General features: G+C 45.0%; 1 pseudogene across 1 annotated transcript in view; it reads right to left on the bottom strand.

The window, feature by feature from the left end:
* LOC147603491 (putative box C/D snoRNA protein SPCC613.07) overlaps positions 1–17,844 on the bottom strand; it is a 36,115-nt pseudogene extending 18,271 nt beyond the window's left edge. Inside the window, exons 1-4 of the transcript XR_015265654.1 lie at positions 17,496–17,844; positions 17,361–17,436; positions 17,104–17,265; positions 16,901–16,969 (exon numbers count right to left, since the gene is read on the bottom strand). The product of XR_015265654.1 is annotated as a putative box C/D snoRNA protein SPCC613.07 (transcript). The remainder of the gene's footprint in view (positions 1–16,900; positions 16,970–17,103; positions 17,266–17,360; positions 17,437–17,495) is intronic.
* Positions 17,845–20,660: the final 2,816 nt, after the last annotated feature.

Genomic DNA, 20,660 nt, shown 5'->3' on the forward strand with positions numbered 1-20,660 from the left:
TTTTCTACTGTTGTTTTTGACCTTTTTGACTTCTGGCCATGTGCATTCCATTCTGTTCATGTGATAGGGCAGGTGTGTGTGTTGGAATGTGCTGACCCTAGTAAGTGCTTAAGCTATTTGATAAAGGTGTTGTGCTTCTAGCACCTACTTTGTTGTTGACCTGACTCAGGACTTGGGCTTGACCTTGCGTTGTAAGTGCTTGTGCATAGATGGTCCTGCCCCTGTGAGGTTGTTTTTGCTAAGGACCCTAGAATATTGGCTTTATAAAATGGTGCCCTAGCCTAGGCATTTGACCTATCTACTGAGTAATTGATATGCAACACTTGGTTCATGGTAATGCATTGAAAATCCAAGTGGCATACCTTGTAGCTGACATCGTTACTGCTGATGGAATCTTGACTTGCGATGTCGTAGTGAGCACCGATTGTGCGAGATCCTTGAGCATTGTCTTGGTGTCTTTGATGATATCTACTTCATTATGCTCCTCGCTCCTTGCATTGTCATGTGGCAAGACAGGTTCTTGTGGTTCTACCTCCTTTGCAGAAGTAGGTTCTTGTGTAACTGTCTTCGTTTCCACATGCTGAGGCTTCTTGCTGAAGGGGTTAGTTTTTCCTACGGTAGGTTCTTGTGTATCTACCTTAGGTCTAATCACCCATGTGGTTGTTGACGTCATTGGCAAAAAAGACATAGATGTTGATGATGATGGAACGTTTGTAACATCTACTATTTTGCCCTTTCCCTTGTCTTTTAGAGCAGGTTCTTGTGGTTCTACCTTTTGAGGTGTGGCGTTCGGCGTTACCCTCCTCCAGGTAGGTTCTTGTGGTTCTGCCCTTTTGCGTTGCACATTTGTTGGTGGTAATGGGTATGATTTACTTGTAGCACTGTTGTCCTTTCGTACCCAAACCATCTTCGTCGTCTTCGATGCCTTTGGCTGCGTTTTGTCTTGATGTAATCTATTTGTAGTAGCTGCCTTCTTTTGTTTGGGTACCCATATCTGATCATTGCCTTGGTAAAAACCTTGGCCTTCCAATATTGGTACTGGCACCCATCGCTGATGCGTCTTTCTTCGATGTTGCGTTTTCTTAGCTCAGTGTTGTCGGGGTTTTGGTTGCCAGGGAAATGCTGGCTTCCGATGTTGAGGTTGCCGTGGTATCCATACATTTCCTTCACCATTGAAATAACCTTGAGCTTGTAGCAACTTCTTGGGAATCCACCCTGTCACTGATGATGTCGTCATGTTGTGTGAACAAGGCGTAGCTTGTTGGCGAGGTCGTGGGTGATGAAGTTGTGTAGTGGAGGTTGTGGGTGTAGGAATTGGAGGTAGAGAGGTTTTCGTGGATAAGGCGTCTTGTGCTAGAGTTTGTTTACCTTTACCTTTTTCTATGGTTGTAGCACCACTTGTTGGGGTCGGAGATTGCGTCGATGTGCCTTCTTGTAGCAGATTCTCGCAGGTTCTACTTGTGGTTCATCATCCCCTAAGTCTTCGTCTTCTAGGGTGCCCTTGTATAAGGTCATCCTTCTGGACTTTTCTTTTACTTCCCTCTCTTTAGCTTCCTGGCGAGCTTGCAACTGCGCCAGTTTTTCTTCTTTCTTCCTCCTTTGATTGCTATGGATGGTTTGCAATGTTTGTAAGGTCAAAGGTCCATAGAACCTTCTTAACTTACTTCCGTTAATATATCCTTCCATTACCACTCCATCGAGTGTAGCAATTCTCACTGCTCCTTGTGGCGTTATTTCCACCACTTGGTAGGGTCCCATACCCTGATATTTCAGCTTTCGTTTCGTGTTCCTCACACCGTACATGAGACATAAGTCTCCTTCCTTGAGGTCCTTATTCTTAAGGTGACGGTCAAACCACTTCTTTCGTCGCAGTTTTTCCACCTTCATTCCATATGCTGCGTGGAGTCGAGTCTCTTCGAGTTGCTCTAAATCCACGAGTCTCTCTGTCAAGGATTCCTCTGTTAACCTTTCTTGAACTGCCACCCTTAGACTTGGTACTAGAAACTCCATAGGCATGACTCCCTCTAAACCAAACGCAAGACTAAAAGGTGTACAATGTGTTGCCACCTTGTATGCAGTTCTATAAGCCCATAATGCTGCTGTGAGCTTATGTTCCCAGTCACCCCGACTGGCTTCCACTGTTTTGGTCAAGATTTTGCATAGCGTTTTGTTTGTACTTTCAGCCTGACCATTGGCTTGAGGATAATTAGCTGAAGACTTCCTATGGATAATCATGAATTCCGTCGTCAGCTGTGCGATTCCTTCGTTTAGAAAATGTGAGTCACGGTCACTAATTAGCTCCAAGGGACATCCATAACGTGATATCACCTGCTCATACAAGAATTTAGCAGTTGACCTGGCATCTGCTTTGCGCGTGGCTCTAGCTTCCGCCCACTTAGTGAAGTAATCCGTAGCAACTATGATATACCTAGCTTGGCTGTTAATCGCAGCCGGACTAATGGGGCCAACAAAGTCAATTCCCCATTTTTCAAACGGTTGTGTTGCTAGGTTCATGGACAGTGGCACTCTATCCCAGTTTTGTGGTTTGGTTGCTCTTTGGCAAGGATCACATCTCTTAACAAATTCCACTGCATCACTGAATAAAGTAGGCCACCAAAGGCCTGCTTGAAGTACCTTTCGTGCTGTGGTTTCTGCTGCGAAGTGTCCTCCCGCTATTCCTGAGTGAGCTTCGTCTAAGATGAGAATGAACTCATCTTCCCTAACGCACCTGCGCATCACTCCATCTTTTCCCTGCTTGTATAATTGTCCTGCAATTAGTTGGTAAGGAGCAGCGTCCCTAATCAACCTTCTTGCTTTAGCCATGTCTATAGGTGTATCAGTGGGCAATCCATTGGTCAGAAAATGACAAATTTGTTCCGCCCACTCGGGAATTAAATCCACTAGAAATAATGGTGCGTCTAGTAGGTCGTCGTCCACACCAATTGGCTTCTCTCCATTGGGAATTCGTGACATATGGTCGGCAAGAACATGTGTCCTTCCCTTCCTGACTGCGACCGTGAAGTCAAACTCCATCAAAATCAACAGCCACCGTGTAATTCTTCCCGTCATGCAGGGTTTATTTACCAAGTACAAGAGTGCTTGGTGATCCACAAAAAATACAAATTTGTTTGCCAACAGGTAATGCCTGAATTTCTTCACTGCATATACCATCGACAACCCTTCTCATTCTGTAGTGGTGTAGTTTCTTTCAGCATCATTCAGCTGGCGACTAGCAAAATATATGGGATGATCAAGCTTATGTTCGCCTGGCTGAGCTAACACACATCCTATCGCAAAGTTAGATGCGTCGATATGAACATGGAATACTAAATCCCAACTTGGTGCACGGAGGATCGGTGCTGATGCTAGAGCTCCTTTCAAGGCATCATATGCCTTTTGACACTCATCTGTCCAAGTGAAATCAATTAACAATCGGTACAGCGGTCGAGCTAGATCACGTACATATAGATGAATCGTCTGTAATACCCTGTGTGTCCCATGAATCGTTGAACACCTTTAAAGTTTGTTGGCGGGGGTAATTCCAAGATCAGTTTGATCTTATTGAAGTCCGTGGAGATTCCATTTCTGGACACCACATGACCTAGGATAACACCGTGTTTTACCCAAAATTGGCATTTTAGTGGGTTCAATGAAATCCTATATAATCTACAGCGTTCAAAAACCAATCGTAGATATTTCAAGTGTTCCAGCCATCCCGAGTAAATGCATAGGTCGTCTAGAAATATTTCTAGCCAAATACGCAAGTACTCCTTGAAGGCCGTACTCATCAATCTTTGAAATGTTGCTGGGGTGTTGGTTAAACCAAATGGCATTTTTCGATACGCGAACACACCCCATGTTGTGGCAAAGGCCGTCCTATGCTGATCCTTGGGATCAATGGACACTTGATTATATCCAGAGAATCCGTCTAGAAAACTATATGCTTCATGGCCTGCCACTCTTTCGAGCACATGCTCAGTGAATGGTAAAGGGTAGTGGTCCCTTACTGTGGCTGCATTAACTTTTTTCAGGTCAACACACACTCGTATTTTTCCATTCTTTTTCGTTACAATTACAATGGGAGACACCCATTTTGTATGCTCGATTTCATATATGAATCCTGCATCTAGGAGTTTGTCAATCTCCTCTTTCACTATTGTTTCGTACTTAGGATTCATGTTGTAAGGTCGTTGTTGCACTGGCTTCGCGTCATCTCTTATGGGGATCGTGTGTTGCACCACTTCTGGCGGCACACCCTTCATATCCTCGTAAGACCAGGCAAAACAATCCTTATACTCCTTCAGTAAAGTGATCAAGTCACTTTCTTCCTCCTTACTCAGGTCCACTGACACAAAGACCGGTTTAGGAGTCTCTCCAGGCCCAGCCAAATTGACTTTTCCGGTGACAAGGTCCCCCTTTTTACGGGACCTTACCTTATAAAGTGTACCTTCCTTTTCTTATATAGCCCCCCTCCCTTACACTCACGTGGTACCATACAGTAAACCCTAGTGGACCCCCCGGGCTTAAGGAGGACAAGAAAATGTCAGGAAAAACACAAAACCTTCCTGCCAAAGTATCCATGGGTGGAGCAAAGGCAAGGCGATTCTTATCCAACCATAATCTTGGAAAAGAAAAGCATACATTGTCTTATAGTCCCTCAAGTTGGGAGTGTTGGAAAGCTCTGTGTGAGTGCACCACCAATAATGCTTCACACCCTTCAACAATGACCTTGAGATCAAAAGTGTGGCCCAAACTCAATGCTTTTGTGAAACGTGACTTCGCTAGAGTCAATCAGATGAAATGTATTATGAAAAGTTCAGGCTGGCAGTGATAGAATTTACACAACTAATGGTAAAAGCATGGGGAGAGACACATATAACACATTACATGGTAATCATCTTTTTATTGACATATTTTATAGATGTTATGTGTGAATTTTGGTTTTGATATGATTTCATGTTTGCAGCACATTTTTTTCGCACATGGTCCATGGTTCTTGAAAAAATGGGGGCCTTTATCTATTTGGAACACACAAGGTATGGAGAAGTCACATTATCGTGCCAAGGCTGCGTACTTTAGGAATACGAGGCATGGAGGTGGATTCACTCGTAGCAATGCATTTCACGAGATGGTTGATTGGTTCTGCAGAACTATAATAGGAAGGACTTTGAACATTAGAAAGGCAAGGGAATCAGAACTTGTTCGAGCAGTTCAGGAGGTGTCCAAGAACAAAAGACAATGTGCATGGAAGGCATCTACAAGGACTGTTGGAGTTTCACGGTGGTTGCAAAGTAGGTCTAGGCAAGGCTCGAAATGGATCCCTCGATGTTCTCGAGGATGAATTGTATTTGGTGCTCTCATGAATAAAATGGATTTTCTTACATGCTCTTGCATTGAATTAAGCGTTTGTACATGGCTCTGTGATGCAATGGTTCATGTTCTAAATAGTTCAAACAAGAATGTGCCAAAAAAAAAATTGTGTATGCACTCGCGACGGGGGGGCGGGATGGCAAGCATAGTCTTTTTGAAGATGCAAACTTGTGTGTCATCCATGCAAAGCGAGTGACACTGATGGACAGGGATCTCCGTCTAGCGACTCGCATCCGCTCGGACCCTGCCCTTAGGCATTAGGATTAGGATCACTTTTTCCCAATGTTGCCTTGGAGGCCTTGTATTTGTTATTTTCTTCCTATGTTGCTGGGCGGATTACTTTTATCAAAAACTCGACAAGGTGTGTGCTCAGCACAACAACATCATTCAACATCCGATGTTGTTGATGCCACATTTATATCATCTTGCGGCATGGAATGTCATGTGCATCATAGATGCCATGGACATTCTCAGGGCTAGATCCAGAAGAAGCAGCCAGATAAAGAGTAGAACCAGAATGTAGGAGCTTCAGGTGTAGCATCTGAGGTGAGCATGGAGCAGGATAAGTGGGATCATGGAGGGAAGCAGACGACTGAAGCACATGATCCAGATAAAGGGACTGTCGACTGATTCCAGAAGGGCCAGGGGCTGAAGCGCATCATAAAGTCAAGAGCATCTAAAGAGCATGCGTTTTGGTACTTTTTGGCAGGGCTGCTGGCCGACCAGCAGTCGGCCAGTTTCTAATGGATCCCAAGGCCTATATAAAGGCACCCTTGCTCTATGTGGTAGTCATTCTCTCCCACTAGGGGATTGGATCATTAGAGGTCCCATAGGGGACAGATTTTAGGGTTAACAACCTTTTTATGAAGGCAGCCCATGGCTGCAGAGATATGTACCCTTTTTGTACCATAGTATATACTGAAATTCCAGCACTTCTCACTCTCTCTCTACTCTCTCTCTCTACCTGCGTTTTTGCATCAGATGGTGCGTTTTTGCATCAGAAGGTTTCCAAGAGTGTTTAGGGCTGAAAGAAGACTACCCAGAGCTTCCGCGTGTTACATTGGTATCAGAGCATCAGGCTCAGCCAAGCTAAACACTGATTCAGTCCCAGATGATGGTGTACAGGTCCAAGGTACAAGAAAGTACACGGATTCGAAGCCCAAGGCGGGAACACAGATCGGGAAGAACTCCCAGGAGGTTTGTTGGTGGTGTTCCACAGTGCCAGATGGGGATGGCTGTAAACCGGCCTTCAGAAACCAAAGGGCGGTGGAACAAACATTTGCACATAAAACACTTCAACACCATTGAGGACCTAGAAAAGGAAAACAAACAGGGGGAGCTAGAGCGCTCCTGCAAAAAGCACACGGACACCGATTGGCTCCAAATCGCAGTGGCGCCCCTTGCGGTATTTCTTTAATTGATTATAAGAGCTTTGATTACAATATAAGGCTGGTAATTCAGCCGTCCCAGTAGAACTCCTGAAGCCTGCAAAGGACCTGCATCTGGCTTCTTGTCCACACGGCATCCACAAACAAGTCCAGCCATTGTTCCCATCGAAAGACTCTCTCACATTGAGTCTGCATACAGAAGCTTTCTCCCATGATCAAGGCTGCCACAACCATCCATAGCCTCTCACACTATGAACAGCATCACACCCTGACACATCCAGTGCTCTTGTATCACAACACAGACTCCCAAACTGTCTCTCAAAAGAGAACTCGCATCACAGCACAGCATACCATACAGTTGACACACCTGTACAAACCCTCTCTACCATCCAAGGGTACTATCCATCTCTGTCATGGATTTCCTGTCCCCTGTCCTATCAGTAGCAAGGCTGTACCAAACATGTGTCCACTCCTGTACCCTTTGCCTGCATGTGACCTATCTCTTGGAGAAACCCAAAAACATGTTTCCTCGAGAAAACCTACGACCTGTTTCCACATGAAACCCTTAGGCCTGTTTCCCTTTTGAAACTTCTGTCCTGTTTCGCATACATCTAGTTACTTGTTCCCTCATGAAACATCTGGCAACATAGAGATGTCCATAACTGTAGGTCCCACTGTTCCTTTCTAGCAGGAAGAAAACAATCTGCTCCATGAGCATGCAGCCATGCGAGCTTGCATCACTCCCATGCCAAGAAACATAACCACAAGACCTGAACTTGCAGTCAAAAACCCAAGCACATAGCTGAATTTGCAGCCAAACAAAAACAGCCCATAAACTGTCCCAAAACAGTCCCGAATCCAAAGCAAAGAGAAGCTGAAAGTTCCATCAGTTGAACGCCATCGACATGATGTCTATGTTCATGGAAAACCAACCTCTGTCCACCTTTGTAGCAAGAGAAACCAACCCTTGTCTACTCTTTAGCAGAGGGAGAGAAAGAAAGAGAGAGAGAGAGAGAAAGCGGTACTGGCTGTCCCCACATGTACGCCCTTGTTTCACAAGCAGTTCCCTCTTTCCAAAAGAGCCTCTCATGCCCTGCTTATCTGCGCAGCTTTTCACCAAGAAAGGGGAGAGTCCCACGCTCAGATCAGCCACTGCCCAACTGTCCTCTCTTCCACGCTGCCGCCTTGTACCTGCGATTCAGCCCACGTGCATCTACCATGCAACCGACTAGGCCCTGCAGTCCAGCCCCTTGCGCATAGAGAAGAACATGCGCTGCTCTGTCCAGCGCTGCCTGTACACGCCTGCAGCAGAACTGTCCTGCGCCAGAATTTGTCCTGTCCGTACAGCTGTCCGTACAGTCGTACAGACCAGCCTGAACTCTCCTGTGTGCAGCCCACGTGTCCCTTCAGGCGACCAGCCCTCCTCCGAAAAGCACATGCGCCTGCTGTAGGGATAGGCGCCTCTTTTGCCTGCTAGCCCTCCTTTTACCCAAAAAGCACACGTGGCCCCAAATTAGAATATGGGCCACGTTTTTCTTTAATGAAGGGCTTAATAAATGATTTTAAAGGTTTTTAAACCTTTTAAACTAAAATCTCTTTGCCCCCTTTCACACATGGGGTTATCCACACATGGGCTTCCATCTTCACTCCCACCTGATGCCATTCACACTGTCCACCATGTCCCCGTGCACATCTGCATCTTGTCCAGAGAAAAACACAGGGTCATGACATACCCCCCTCTTGAAAAATGGCAAGCGTCCTCGATTGCACTCAATGGCACAGTAAAGCATCTCATGAGCAAAGATACCCCATATGGCAGAAACAATGGCCTTCCAATGCATCTGGATGATAGAACAATCATCCTGCACAATAAGCCACACTGTCCTCTTGCTTGTTCCTTCAGAACCTACAGCCAAAGTCTAAAACCAAATGGAAACACGTTAACTGTGTTAGCCAAAAACAAAACCATGCATCATTCTACATATGACACACATATGCATGACACACACATGCATTCGCAAACAATATGCTTCTCAAAATGCTCTACCTACTCCAAAGTAACAGTCTAAGGGCTGCTCGCAAGCCTTACGCCCATGGGCATTCCGCAGGACCCACGACTGAAGGTAAAACATGGGCATATGAAAGCACTCAATGCATCCAAACACTACATCTACCAAGTACTTTCCCCCACATGTCTCATGGCCATCCCGCAGGAGTTACACCCAATGGTGCATCCATGACATAATAAAGCACTTGATGTAGCATACCAACATACATGCAGCACATGACACAATGTAGAGTATTTCCCAATGTATTCTCAATGGTACCAGGATCCAATGGCACCAGAATACAAAAATACCTCTACCTCAAAAAGTGTATGCATACATGCACAAACAGAGTTCGATCCATATTTCCATGAACCAAACCAACTCTAGGACTGCTCGCAAGACTTATGCCCTCCATAGAGTTATCCATAGTTGCAGTTAGAGTTCCAGGTGCGCGCGACTGTGAACCATACTCAACCACCATCTCATGTGACTAGTACACAATATCATAGAAGTCCCATAAGCAGATGTACTGTCAGCCTCAGTACCTTCGGGTGGATACAAAGATGTCACCAAGCGACTCCTAGATAACAAATGAGCATGTCTGTAACAAGGGAGCGGAGGTGCTACCCCCCTCTTGAGCATCAGGCAATGCTCCAGACCTATGCTCTGCTGAGCCTGAATGAGCCGTAACAAGAGTCGACTCCAACTCATAGGCATCAAGATAAAGCTGCAACTCCTGAGGTGAATCTGCTAAGTCACCCTCCTCCATCCACTTCGCATCCATCAGTGAACCTCCTCCATCCACTTCGTATCCATCAGTGAACAGCTCTTGAACTTCACAGGATAGCGACGGAAACTTTACCCTGTACCTAATGTGCCAGAATATGCTCAGGAATAAGAACCTCGTCAAGTTCCTCCACTTCCATCTGAGCCTCATCTGATACATCCTCAGGCACCCAAAACCTGCTTGCACTCCACCCAAGTGGTAAGCACAAGTCCTCGATGAAGCATAGTAGATCACCACTAACATAGAAAGAAACTGTCTTCCGAACCCATGAAGCCTCCGTGAAGATACCACCGGTGACAAACTGTCGAAAGCCATAGCCTTCAACGCATCTCCTGCACCATAACACTTCAACTGCTTCTTGTTCCTGGCCGACTACTTCTTGTCCTTGGTGTCTTTTCTCCTGAACTTCATCTTCTGCTCTTGCTCTTCACCTCATATAGGCAAAGACACAATCCTGCACTGTGTCCTGCACTTCCTTTTCACTTTCCTCATGTTGAAGCTTTTGATGTGACTCTCATGAGACAACCACGAGCTCGCCCCCTTAGGAAAGTTGGCGATTGTCCCGACCAAAGCAACCACGGACTCGCCCACTTGAGAAAGTCGACGATGTGTCCCGGCAACGGAACCTTGTAAACCGGCCTTCAGAAACCAAAGGGCGGTGGAACAAACATTTGCACATAAAACACTTCAACACCATTGAGGACCTAGAAAAGGAAAACAAACAGGGGGAGCTAGAGCGCTCCTGCAAAAAGTACACGGACACCGATTGGCTCCAAATCGCAGTGGCGCCCCTTGCGGTATTTCTTTAATTGATTATAAGAGCTTTGATTACAATATAAGGCTGGTAATTCAGCCGTCCCAGTAGAACTCCTGAAGCCTGCAAAGGACCTGCATCTGGCTTCTTGTCCACACGGCATCCACAAACAAGTCCAGCCATTGTTCCCATCGAAAGACTCTCACATTGAGTCTGCATACAGAAGCTTTCTCCCATGATCAAGGCTGCCACAACCATCCATAGCCTCTCACACTATGAACAGCATCACACCCTGACACATCCAGTGCTCCTGTATCACAACACAGACTCCCAAACTGTCTCTCAAAAGAGAACTCGCATCACAGCACAGCATACCATACAGTTGACACACCTGTACAAACCCTCTCTACCATCCAAGGGTACTATCCATCTCTGTCATGGATTTCCTGTCCCCTGTCCTATCAGTAGCAAGGCTGTACCAAACATGTGTCCACTCCTGTACCCTTTGCCTGCATGTGACCTATCTCTTGGAGAAACCCAAAAACATGTTTCCTCGAGAAAACCTACGACCTGTTTCCACATGAAACCCTTAGGCCTGTTTCCCTTTTGAAACTTCTGTCCTGTTTCGCATACATCTAGTTACCTGTTCCCTCATGAAACATCTGGCAACATAGAGATGTCCATAACTGTAGGTCCCACTGTTCCTTTCTAGCAGGAAGAAAACAATCTGCTCCATGAGCACGCAGCCATGCGAGCTTGCATCACTCCCATGCCAAGAAACATAACCACAAGACCTGAACTTGCAGTCAAAAACCCAAGCACATAGCTGAATTTGCAGCCAAACAAAAACAGCCCATAAACTGTCCCAAAACAGTCCCGAATCCAAAGCAAAGAGAAGCTGAAAGTTCCATCAGTTGAACGCCATCGACATGATGTCTATGTTCATGGAAAACCAACCTCTGTCCACCTTTGTAGCAAGAGAAACCAACCCTTGTCTACTCTTTAGCAGAGGGAGAGAAAGAAAGAGAGAGAGAGAGAGAGAAAGCGGTACTGGCTGTCCCCACATGTACGCCCTTGTTTCACAAGCAGTTCCCTCTTTCCAAAAGAGCCTCTCATGCCCTGCTTATCTGCGCAGCTTTTCACCAAGAAAGGGGAGAGTCCCACGCTCAGATCAGCCACTGCCCAACTGTCCTCTCTTCCACGCTGCCGCCTTGTACCTGTGATTCAGCCCACGTGCATCTACCATGCAACCGACTAGGCCCTGCAGTCCAGCCCCTTGCGCATAGAGAAGAACATGCGCTGCTCTGTCCAGCGCTGCCTGTACACGCCTGCAGCAGAACTGTCCTGCGCCAGAATCTGTCCTGTCCGTACAGCTGTCCGTACAGTCGTACAGACCAGCCTGAACTCTCCTGTGTGCAGCCCACGTGTCCCTTCAGGCGACCAGCCCTCCTCCGAAAAACACATGCGCCTGCTGTAGGGATAGGCGCCTCTTTTGCCTGCTAGCCCTCCTTTTACCCAAAAAGCACACGCGGCCCCAAATTAGAATATGGGCCACGTTTTTCTTTAATGAAGGGCTTAATAAATGATTTTAAAGGTTTTTAAACCTTTTAAACTAAAATCTCTTTGCCCCCTTTCACACATGGGGTTATCCACACAGGGGCTTCCATCTTCACTCCCACCTGATGCCATTCACACTGTCCACCATGTCCCCGTGCACATCTGCACTTGTCCAGAGAAAAACACAGGGTCATGACAATGGCAGTTCCGTGAGCCAGATAGGTTCACAGGTTACGGTCCCAAGGGAGGTTGATCCTCCAAGGGTGATGTGAGAGTGCCAGACTCAGTTCCAGGAAAGAAGACCAAGACGGTGTTCAGAGTCAGGGCAAGAATGGATTGTGGACTAGAGGAAGACCAGATGCATAGATCTTCATCAGAGACAGAGTGGTTTGGAGAACAGACCGGATTTTCAGAGAAAAAGGGTTGCCAAGAATGGATGATGACAGAGGGACTTCGGGACAGGATTGGGATGATGACAGTCATCCAAGAGCAGGTTGGATTCCCGTCATCAAGTTTAGCAGAGGGGGATGTCATGTGCATCATAGATGCCATGGACATTCTCAAGGCTAGATCCAGAAGAAGCAGCCAGATAAAGAGTAGAACCAGAATGTAGGAGCTTCAGGTGTAGCATCTGAGGTGAGCATGGAGCAGGACAAGTGGGATCATGGAGGGAAGCAGACGACTGAAGCACATGATCCAGATAAAGGGACTGTCGGCTGATTCCAGAAGGGCCAGGGGCTGAAGCGCATCATAAAGTCAAGAGCATCTAAAGAGCATGCGTTTTGGTACTTTTTGGCAGGGCTGCTGGCCGACCAGCAGTCGGCCAGTTTCTAATGGATCCCAAGGCCTATATAAAGGCACCCTTGCTCTATGTGGTAGTCATTCTCTCCCACTAGGGGATTGGATCATTAGAGGTCCCATAGGGGACAGATTTTAGGGTTAACAACCTTTTTATGAAGGCAGCCCATGGCTGCAGAGATATGTACCCTTTTTGTACCATAGTATATACTGAAATTCCAGCACTTCTCACTCTCTCTCTACTCTCTCTCTCTGCCTGCGTTTTTGCATCAGATGGTGCGTTTTTGCATCAGAAGGTTTCCAAGAGTGTTTAGGGCTGAAAGAAGACTACCCAGAGCTTCCGCGTGTTACATGGAAACTAGACAAAACCACATTTGGTTTTGCGGACAGGAATAGGGCGGAGCTTCAAGAGCTAGTGCCACAACCAGAGCCCAAGAAACAAAGGCCAGAAACTCGGATTCGATCTAAGCTACTACGCGATCGTAGGGGGAAAGGGAATGAGAAGAATAGAAGGGAGAATCGTGAGCATGGTGAATGGGGAATCGATCATATGCGTAGCAACAAGCAAGAGTACAAGAAAGAACAGCACCACCACAGGACTTGAGGAAACATCAAGAGCAAGAGGCTGCAGAGAAATGGAAGCAGATAGCGGAACAACACCGACAAGACAAGGAAACTGAACAAAAAAAGGAAACTAAGGGAGCAAGAGAAAGGGAAGGCTAAGATCCAAGAAGAAGACATATTTCAGGATGCACCCGAACTTGAGATCCCACAAGCAACACTGACACAACAAGATCTAGACACAATAAGACTTAATAGCCTCTTGTTAGCATCAACCTTAATGCAAACAATGAGAGCGAGAGCTGAGGAATCGCAGCAAGAGGAAAATGCCTTTAAGGCATTAGAGGCAGTGGCAACTACTTCATCAGAAAATTACAACGATAATGCCACATATCAAAGATACAGGGACACGCACGCCGATGTGCCAGACAGGGAAAGGGAGTTTCTCAAGACTCTTGTTCACTTCCAGAACCTTGGCCTTCAGATATTCGAAAGAAATCAAAGTCAAATCAAAAAGCTGGAAGAGCAACTGAAGGGCCAAGAGGAGCTGAACAAAGCCTTGGAAACGTCCTTAGCCAACGAAGCGGTGCTACGACAACAGGTACAGAATTTGGAAAAACAACTACGACAAACCCAACAAGAACATCAAAGGGAGAACGAGGCAACAAAGGCAGAATTAAAAAAGATAAAGGACCATAATCAACAGCTGATAAGGGAGAAGGAGAGGATTACCCAAGAGCATATATAGGAGGCATACGCAACGAACATGAGCCTGCATCGAAGGACAACGTAGTTGGAAAACGCTCTTTAAAGTGCAGAAAATCTACTTCGACAACGAGCGCAATAGATCCGCGAATTGGAGGAGATCCCCAAGATCCCAGTGTCGCCGGATGACCACCTAGAGTCAGAGCACAGACTCATAATGGCAGCATCAACCAATATTGTAAACTTCTTTGGAACACCGTACGGTGGACCAAACGCTAACATATTATTTTAATGCCCTTGCCGCCACCTCTGTACAGTATTCAATAGATCTCACACAGCCTCTTCACCCCCTCCAACTCACCACTCTTCTAGAGAAATATACCAATCATACACACCCCATTTTTTCCATGTCTTTTTTCCGGGGCGACCTCTGCCTAGAGGATCAAACCGAGATCTACCAGTTACCCCTCCACCCTATAGTTTTGAACTTCCGTTCATGGTGCCGTTGCATCCAGGAATCCAACAATTTTGCACCCTCTGAACCTGTAATGGAAGTATCCAAGCCAACCGACTTGCAGGATTACCAATATCCACAAGATCGAGTTTTTGAATCTCAATTTTGGCTGCAGACCCAAGGATGGATCGAAGCCCGGATGTGTTATCAATTTTTGGTGGATCGCGGCATCACACAGAATAATCCAATGGGGATTATAGTGTTGTATAATTGGGTATATGAGTGCGTAAGCACCATGTACACCGATTACCTACGATAGGCGGCCATAGTTGCTACCACAAGGTAGGCCACATGGCCAACAGTATGTCAGCCAAGTCGGCCAACCTACTGGCTGACAGTGGCCTAGAATTGGGGCACTTGGGGCTGGCTGACTGCCAGCCCCCCCCCCCTCTCAAATTGTGCCCACTTTGGGGCTGGGGCTGGCATTCTCCCTTACAAAACCCTATTGGGTTTGCCCTTGGGCCTGGCTCGTAGAGCCCTACAGAGGGGCAGCGACCCTAATTCTAACACCCCCTCTCAATGACCCATTGGAGGGCCAATACCCATGCACCGGATGAGATGCTCTGGAGGGAGAGCTTTAGTGAAGCCATCTACTACGTTCTCATCGGTGCGACAATACGTGAGCTCGAGTGTCCTGTCGACGATAAGCTCGCAAACTATTGTACATGCAGGCCGATACTCCGCCTTCATGGTTGCCTGCCAGTGAGGCACATCCTTCTCCTAAAAGGATCTAGGCTTGATCAACTGAGTCATCAGAGCTGGGGGGGCTTCTCACTCTGTTGAGACCTTTGTACTCCTGTACTCCTCTCGAGAAGCTATGTGACTCTAGAATCCGGAAGAGTCCTTAAGTACCATTGCAACAATTTCTTAGCCAGTGCGGTATCCTATTGAGCCAGTGGGGCAGGTCCTCCTGCTCCTCTTTTAATTCCTCTGCTTCTACTACACCCTCTGAAACATGGCAATCCCCTTTTGAAGTCAAAATCTGTGTAAGAAGATCCACCATCCAAGATCTAGCCACCTCTGCAATAGTGCCATCATAATTGAACCACGATCCAAGAATGCACTCAATGTGTACAATCCATGCTCTTCGTCACCATGGGCAACCAAGTCACCCTTATCCCTAGATCAAACTGAGACCTCTCCATCTTCAAAGAGCATGGACATCATGTGCTTGACCAGTAGACTAACAACAAACTCTTGCACAAGTCCGGTACATAAAGCACACCTGAAATCACCTTCTCCTTGCCACCGGGAGTGACGAAGGGGATATTGCCAACACCCTTAATAGGCATGTCCGATGGCCTCGCACAATGACCTTGGAATCAAGAAACACCCTCAAGGAACTGGAGCTGCTCCTTCTTGTTTGACTTGGCCATCACATCCCCGAGATCTGAGTGTTTTACTTGCTGAAAATTCACAGCAAAACCAGCACAAACAGAACCACGAACCAGAGTGCTTCAAGAGGCAGAAGGCTCCTTCCTTCGTGATGGAACTCTTCCTCAGCTACTACTCTGATACCATGTCAAATAGCACACCAAAAGAACAAGCGACCATGCAGCAAAAGGATCGAATAACAAGGCTGGAAATAACTCAAAAAGACGACAGCAAAAGAAAGCTAAGAAGAGTGCAACAATACTCTTGTATAATCATTCCTTTTTGCTCCATGGAAAGTACTTCAATTACACTTGTAGCCTTAGCTCCACTTATATGCCCACTTTTGCCATATGTAATCCACTTTGCAATGTGACCCAACCTCGACAAGAGTAAAGAAGTAGCAAGATTCACTTTAGGAAGTGACAAAACCTACAACAAGGTAAACCAATTGAGCCCCAAAAGTAAGTGAGATCATCACATAAGCATATGATGACGCACACACAAATACAAGAGCATTACATTTATACGGACATATTTGCATTGGTTTTTTTTCCAATACACCAAGTGAAGACCACGTCATGAAGGAAGCTAGCAAAAAGGGAGAAGGATAATTAGGCTGCATAGTATATACCTAGATGAATCCGGGAAAATGCCCAAACTCATCACATGGAAGAGTGCAGTTTATAACTTCATGGCAGCCACCCACTAGGTTATAAAGCTAAGTCCAAGTTCATGAAGCTAGCAATTAAGTCCAAATTCTCTTAACCCAACCTACCACTACTATTTTTCTAACAAACAAAGAGCACAAAATATTAAAAAGTTATCACAGTATAAAGAAGTCGATAGAATAAAACGCCCTTAATTTTCACAAAATTACTAAGGTAAGGTAGCTAATAGGGGATTTAGTTAATAGGCGAGCTATGCACATATCAAGGTAGCTCACATGGCCTTCCCAACTACAGCAGACACTACATTACTTGCACACACTCAAAGAGAGAGAGAGAGAGAGAGAGAGAGAGAGAGAGAGAGAGAGAGAGAATGTACCACATATCTACAAGCACAACGTCTGTAGAATGAAAGACCCATTCAATTCTCCACAAGATGCATTTGCGCCTGAAAAATCAGGAAAAAAAAGACACAATCTTCCATTTCATTGAACTTATTGTAGAGAGGGTGTCCATGTTGAAAAATGAAAAACGTAAAGAGCAAGTGATGTGATAAATAAGAATAGAGGGGAAGATTCATACTTCGATTGTGTACCTTGCAAAATGCAAGGCAAAAACAAAAAGTCAAAGTTGGACCAAAAGCTATGACCAATCTGACAGCAAAGGCTTTGCCAAACGAAAGCTAAATCCCACGGTAAAAGGAAGGTTGAACGTGGCCCCCACAAGCCGGCTGTCTCAATCCTTCTACAGTATCGACGACATATAAAAGTGTTATCTTCCGCTTCCTCGCTTGATTTCTCATTACAGTCCACCGTGCACTCAACGCTGGCGTCGTGCACTCAACGCTGGCGTCGTCCAATCTACATCGCTTCGCAGACTCCGCTTGTCTCAGAATTTCCTCCAAAAATTGGTAATCTGCATACAACATCATGAAAAGGACAACCACTGGCATTGTTGAAGGTGAAGCAGAAGACCTGACATGAGGCAGTTCTCGTCGTAACATGCGAGCGGCACAAAGGCACTCCGGTTGCGCTTGCCAGTGCAGGAAGTACGAACTATGTGAGCCTTCACACAATCAAGCCCACAAGATCGGATGCCACATCCGGGACATTTTGTATTTGGGCGGTTGCTTGCGACACTCTTGGCACAGCGTGGCTGCCGTCGTCGTCGTCGTTGTTGCCGCGGCCTCGCCGTCGCAATCCAGCATTGCAGCCATCTACCAAACCCTACCGAACGACAAGGTTTACGATTGTCCGCGCGTGTGAAGGATATATGTGCACACAAACCATGGTGTGACTCTGTACATGAACATGATTTTTGCGTACATGTGCATGTGGTTAGAGACACGCATTTACAATAAACTTTCTTTTTTATGGGTAAATACACACACACACACACTTGTAACAGGATGAAGGTGGAATCTATCTCCCTCAATCAAGCAACACTACTTACTTCGTGTGCCATACAGTGTTCTGCAGATGCAAGGACTATATGTGAAGGCTACTTGTACGCGCGGTGTTCCCATTACTCTTACACCTCTCTCCCATAGTATGAAAGTTCAGCTAAAGATGAATGTAGTTGATTAGTGTCAAGAACTTGAGCTTGAATTACTAGAGGTGGTTGACAATTGCATGCAGGAGATGGAGCTTCTTTGTTCATATCTTCAATGGACGGGAAATATGGTTTGAACTTGCATATGTGAGTTGTTGTCTTTGATTTCCTACTATCTCATTGAACCAAGAATGTTGTGGAAGACAGGTTTTTTGAGGATCGTGTATGGACCAAGCCACTGTGCATAAAGGATTCAAAGAGTCCGTGTTTCTTGATCGGGTAGTAAATGCTCACTTTCCGACCTTCTTTGTGACTTGTCTTCATTCTCGATCATAGTACTTCTTTTGATGACTTTGAGCTATCTATGGGTTCCTTTGGGCAGATGATCGAAGTAAGGTTTGGTACATCTGAAAATGAGTGTACCATTCAATAGCCTCATGTTTCTTGGGTTGTAGTTGCAGTTGTGTGAGATATGGTGGCAATCTTGGATCTTGGCCATACGGTGCCCAAAAAGGACTGATTCTTGTTGACTCTTGAACCATGGTTCTGTAAGCATGCAATAGATATGGCAGTATTTCATCCCAATTCTAATGCATCAGGTCTAAATACATTGCAACCATTTGCTTGATCATTTTATTCAATCTTTCCATCAATCCATTAGTCTGAGCATGGTATGGTGAAGCAAGCACTTGAGTCCGACCCAAACTTGCAGTCAAAATAGATAGAACCTTTGATGTGAATTGAGGACCTTGATCCAACAAAATTTGCATTGGACAAGAATGACAAGTTATCACTTCCTTGACTAAGAATTTGGCTAGCAGAAGTAGTTACATCCATAATGGCCTTGATCTCACACCAACAAGTGAGATATTCAGCCAACACTACTAAGTATTAGTTTCCAAACGAGGATTAAAGGAGTGGACCAACTAGATCCTATGCAACCAATTGAAAATGATGTTAAACTTGAATTGGTTGTAGTAATCCATCTCGTCTTTTCATGGGGCTTTTATAAGATTGACAAAGAGTACACTCTTGCAAATGAGATGAAACTGTTTGTCTCATTTTTGGCTAGAAGTAACTCATCCTTAGAAGATCAAGAACTTTGTGAACTCCCAAGTGTCCAAATAAAGGATATAGGTGATGATAGTTGATGTAGACCCTTTGTAGTTGTTGTGGAATGTACGGACGAGGTGGTGATCGTCTAGAAGAGAGATACAACATATTATCTTGAAGAAAAAAGTTTCATTGATGCTGATGCGGTTGAAATTGGCGTACATTGTTGATGACGTTGAGTATAGTGGGAACCTAACTTTGAAAAAGTGAGAGTCGAAGCAAGTCCGTCGGGAGTTGATCATGAATTGTTGATATTTTGGAATTGTGGTTTCTGATCTTGCATGTGCATTATCGAAAGGGCATATGCTACAGTGTTGGATGTACCTACACAATGTTGCAAAGTGAAGTCACACCCCTACAGAGCTAGAACCCATCACATCAATGTTGATATTTTGGAATTGTAGTTTTCTGATCTTGCATGTGCATTGTCGAAAGGGCATATGCTACAGTGTTGGATGTACCTACACAATGTTGCAAAGTGAAGTCACACCCCTACAGAGCTAGAACCCATCACATCAAGCAGCCCGATGGGTGGTTCTTTTTTCAGAAAGGGATAAGTGGATTATGATCAATTTCCACTAAAAAATTTGATCCATGAAGACACGGGTGAAGCTTCGTGAAGGCCCACACAATGGCGAGAAGTTCCTTTTCTATAGTTGAATAGTTTGTTTCTATTGGAGATAGACTTCTGCTAATAAAACAAATAGGCTGTATCACTTGGCTCTCATTTTGTTGCAAGAATACAACTCCAAAACCTATATTAGACGCATTTGTTTGTAATATGGATGGCTTATTAAGATCTAGGTACATTAGGACCAAAGATTTAGTTAGTGTTTTATTTAATTGAAAAAAATGCATAGTCACATTCTTTGCTCCAATGAAATTTGGTGCCTTTTTGAGTAACTTCCGAGAGAACAAAATATAGAAAATCCATTTTTCATAGTTAAATGTTTATTCAGTAAGAGAAATGATTTAATTAAAAAGAAATAATTGTAATAACAATTACATCACAATAATATAACACGTAATAACAAAATGATATTTAGAAAGGATTTAAAAAACTTCACAAGAGTTTCTAAGCAACATAGTGAAGTTAATAAACAACAGTATGATCAAATTTTTATTGAAGAGGGATGTCTACATACTTGCCACCATCCACAAGAAAAGCAAGGTTCAGAACCTCTATTAACTTGGATGGGAAGATAGGTGTCAGAAATACCACAAGCTTACAGAAGCTTTAATGGAAAGCAAGAGAGGAATCAAGAAGGTAAAGATAATGGTTTAAGTAGCTATTAGTGTCAAAACTAAATGAAAGAGTATGTGTGTGTGTGTGTGCATGTACGCACATGTTCATGGCTTTATTTTTTTAAAATACAATGTTTTTCAACAACCCTCTCTCTTAAACAAAACAACTAATTTATAAAATTAAATAAATACATTGCATATAGTATTCTCTCTCTCTCTCTCTCTCTCTC

This window comes from Cibotium barometz, chromosome 64 (assembly GCF_041138505.1).
Source record: "Cibotium barometz isolate CiBa-2024 chromosome 64, ASM4113850v1, whole genome shotgun sequence".
NCBI classification, from domain to species: domain Eukaryota; kingdom Viridiplantae; phylum Streptophyta; class Polypodiopsida; order Cyatheales; family Cibotiaceae; genus Cibotium; species Cibotium barometz.